At 40.3% G+C, this 4,337-nt stretch overlaps 1 long non-coding RNA gene across 2 annotated transcripts; it reads left to right on the forward strand.

Annotated features, from left to right (window-relative positions):
• The first annotated feature begins 494 nt into the window (after positions 1–494).
• Positions 495–4,127, forward strand: LOC117886706. Of its 2 annotated transcripts, XR_004648041.1 has the most exons (5): positions 495–1,029; positions 1,820–1,966; positions 2,182–2,307; positions 2,968–3,091; positions 3,838–4,127. It is a non-coding gene; the product is annotated as an uncharacterized LOC117886706 (long non-coding RNA). The 2 variants fall into 2 exon arrangements; XR_004648040.1 differs by lacking the exon at positions 495–1,029 and having other exon boundaries at positions 1,732–1,966.
• Positions 4,128–4,337: the final 210 nt, after the last annotated feature.

Genomic DNA, 4,337 nt, shown 5'->3' on the forward strand with positions numbered 1-4,337 from the left:
TGATGGGTTGTTTTTTCTATTACCCATAATCCTGGGTATTGCAGCTGAGGGGCTCAGAAATAAAACTGTAGATTAGGAATGGTAAACTCCCCTTGTATTTTGGGTTACAAGAGGGCCTGGTGGAATTTTGAATGACTTTTAAACTTTTCATATATTTTAAAAAGGGTCTTGTTTTTTGTTTTCTTAATGGTAATACGCTAATTTTTGGGAAAGAAATCCTTCTGAAAGTTTTTTTTGTCATTTGTTGAGATTCACTTTAATGGTCTGAACTAGGCCAAAATACTTCTAATTTATTAACATTCAACTTGTATCCTAAAAGATTACTGAAAAATGTTGATAACTTCTCATAAAGGTGAAATTAAATTGAATATAAGAGTGACTAGGTTGTCTGCATATATAGGGTTACTTCATGTTTGATGTTTCTGCCCAAGAGGCAAGTGGGGCATGTGGCTCTATACAGAGTCTTACTGAAAAATTAGTTTTCCTTGGAAAAATTAATTTCCATGGATATGGATCTGAAAAACCCCTAACTAAATAAAGATTGCAGGCCTGCTCTCCTGATTAGACCTGGCTAAGTCAAGGGAGCGATGCTTTGTAAATGGTTAAAATGAGCTGCAGGATATCTCTCTAGTATAGACATTCCACTGGCAAGCTGTGGAAGTTGCTTTTAATCTGGGAGGCTGTACCATGAGGACCGCAGGCACTGAGGCAATGCAAGGTCGTAACAGGTTTGAATGCATGGTCTAATCCAATTAGACAAATCTATGAGATGAGCTTTCCTCTCCTTCAGACTTATTTCTATAAATTATAATCTACGGCAACTATGAACAGGTATAATTCTATGCTGATAGCAACTCAAAACAGTTTTCATGTTTGTTTTATTGTTTTGGCAAACGTATTAATGAAATGGATATTAGTATTTATAACAATTCATATGTATTCCACTCTCCATACAAAAGGTAAAATATAGTGGGCCTGGTCCAAGGGACTTCATGGGAGCTGGCTAAAACAACTGCACCTGGATGATTGGTAAGTGGATTGTATGGAAGGCCAATGCCTGTCCAACATCTAAGGTATGAAAGGAGTAGGGCTGTCAATTAATTGCAGTTAACGCATGCAATTAACGCAAAACAAATTAACTAGATTAAAACAGCCACAATTAATTGCAGTTTTAATTGGACTGTTAAACAATAGTCCACTCAATCCTATTTCTTGTTCAGCCAATTGCTAAGACTAACAAGTCTGTTTACATTTACGGGAGATAATGCTCCCTGCTTCTTATTTACAGTGTCACCTGAAAGTGAGAACAGGTATTCAGATGGCACTGCAAAGTATTTATATGCCGGCTATACTAAACACTTATTTGCCCCTTCATGCTACATTGTTTTGGTGTTGAGTGCAGTTATGTAACAAAAATTCTTCGGTTGTAAATTGCACTTTCATGATGGAGAGTTGCATAGTACTTGTATGAGGCGAATAGAAAAATACTATTTCTTTTGTTTATCCTTTTTACAGTACAAATATTTGTAATAAAAATAATAAAGTGAGCACGGTATACTTTGCAGTCTGTTGTAATTGAAATCAATATATTTGAAAATGTAGAAAAAATCCGAAAATATTTAAATTTATTATAAATTGATATTCTACTATTGTTTAACAGTGAGATTAAAACTGCAATTAATTGCAGCTATTTTTTTTTTTTAAATCTCCTCTCAATTGTGGTGCCCTCAATGGTTGAATCTTTTTCATTTCTATAGGTAGGTAATTTGAATTGATTCCCTTCTACTGGTTTAATAAGACTTGTATTTCTGTCAAGCAGGTGGATTCTAATCCTATGAACCATCTAGGAGCTATGCTCCAAGGTGGAGGACCCTAGGTTGGGGTGATGCATATGCCCTGCAACCTGGGAAAGGAGATAAGGGACAATTGGAAGCTTCAACGCTTGTTGGACACACAGGTGAAACAGGTAAGGATACCAAGCTTGCCTTGGCCATGTCTGTACTATAAGGATAATCCTGGCTTTGACCTGTCTGATCTGGTTCATCACTCCTAGCATTAGCAATGCTGGAGTAGAACGGACCTTTCATACAGGAAATGAAAGAGCTCTCCGAAACAGTGGTGACCTAGACCTCTTCTTGAGTAGAATAAGGGATACTTTTTGTTACTGAATGTGGTGAATAGGTCCACCTCTGGAAGTTTCCATCTTTGGAATATCCTGTGAAGAATTTGAGAGTTGAACTCCCATTCGGAGTCCTAGAAGAAGCACCTGCTGCACATGTCGGCTGTGACATTCTGGACTCCAAGAAGGTAAAGATTTGCATCTGATAGGCTATATACCAGTTCCACAATTTTATACCTTTGGTGCACAGGGAGAAGGATCGTGCTCCTCCCTATTCATTGATATAGAACATGCAAGTCACATTGTCCATCATGATCCTGAATGATTTTCCCCAATGAGAGTTGGAACTGAAAGCAGGTGTTCTTGACTACCCTGAGTTCCAACAGGTTGGTTGATATGGAGACTGATTTCCTGAGGTGACTATCTGCCCTGAGGTGTGCTATCCAATCCAATAGTGATGCATCCATTCTCAGTTATTGCTGGAACTGGGCAAATGAAAGGGATGCCTGGGCCAACACTGACTTTTCCACCAGTCTAGGGAGTTCATCAGCTGTAGGAACCATGACCAGTTTGTCTAAGTTGTCTCTAGCCAGTGAATTCTTCCGAATCAGCTCTGGAAGCAGCAGAGGTGTAGCCTTTCATGCTCAGTCACAAAGATGCAAGCTGCCATATGACTCGGGATGTAAGCAGTTCCTTATTGTAGTTTTGGGGACTTCCTTGAACTGTCCCCAACCAGAGTTGACAAAATTATGAATTTTGCTGTGGGCTATCAATGAATCCAAGTACGCCCCTATGAATTGTATTCTGTGTACAAGGGCTAATGTGGCTATTTTTTTTTGTTTGTTTAGCTGGAGATTCAATTCCTGGAAAAGAGAGGGCCATCTGGGTGGAATTCAGTACTGTTTGGTTAGATCAGCCCTTAAGTAATCAGTCTTCAAGATATGGGAAGACTAAAATCGCTTCTCAATGAAGGTAAGCAGCGACTACTGCTAGAATCTTTGACAACACTCATGGTACTGAAGAGAGGCCAAAGGGAAGTACTCAGTATTGAAAATGATCCTGGCCTATAGTAAAAGGTAGGTATTTCTTATGCACGGTGTGTAACACTATATGGATATAAGCGTCCTGTAGGTTGAGGGCTGAAAACAAATCCCTGCCTCTGGAGAAGGAATTATAGCTGCCAGAACCACCATCCTGAACTTCTGAGACTTTACAGATTTGTTCAGGAGTCTTAGATCTTAGATCTATCTCCACCAATTGTCCTTGTGAGGAGCAGTGACTGGCTCTGTAATGCCTAAATAAAGGTGAATTCTCTTGTCTCAGTATTGTCTCATGAGAGGGGTCCCTGAAGGGGGTGGGGGAGAGGGAGATGGAGAGATGTAAAGTGGACGGCGTAGCCTGACATGACCTACTTGTCTGTTTATAATATGCCATCAAGCATGTTGAAAAGGGGAAAGGTGGTCACCAGAAGTGGGATGGTGGGCCAATGGTGAAGCTTGTGAACTAAAGTTGAGGAAAGATTCGAACTCTTGACCTACCCATCAAAATTGTTGCTTTGATGATGACTGAGTTCTTGCTGAAGGAGAGTAGCTAGTTCTCTTTTGTCTGGAAATTTTGTCTCTTCCTAACAGGTTCAGTGGGTCTATGAAACCCAGACAACTGGCAGGATGTGATCTCTGAACATTTTGAGACCTACTATATCTCCTTTTTGTTCACAGCAGTCTATATATCCAGAGGTCTTGGCCCTGAAGACCTTTAGTGTGTGCAGAGACTCATCCGTGGTCTTGGACAAGAGCTTTCAACCATCAAATGGGAGGTCCTCAACAGTGTTCTGAACCTCTCTCAGGAACCCTGAGAGTTGGAGCCATGATGCCCTGCACATAAGAGATGAATCCGGTGGCAGTGTCCAAGACATCCAAGGACGCTTGAAGAGAGGTTCTGGCTAATAATTGACTGTCTACAATGATGGCCTGAAATTATTCCCTATGCTCCTGTGGAAGATGCTTAATAAAGGCTGCACATTTCTTATAGTTTGTGAAGATATGCTTGGCCATGATTGCCTGATAGTTTGCAATCTGAAACTGGAGGGTCACAGATGACTAAGACTTCTGACCAAAAAAGGATTAACTTCTTTTGGCCTTTGTCCTAAGGGGTAGACCCAGAGTAAAGCTGTATACCCTGCTCATTTAGAGTATCCACTATCAGGGAATTAGGTAAG

Source organism: Trachemys scripta, chromosome 13, assembly GCF_013100865.1.
Source record: "Trachemys scripta elegans isolate TJP31775 chromosome 13, CAS_Tse_1.0, whole genome shotgun sequence".
Lineage (NCBI taxonomy): Eukaryota > Metazoa > Chordata > Testudines > Emydidae > Trachemys > Trachemys scripta.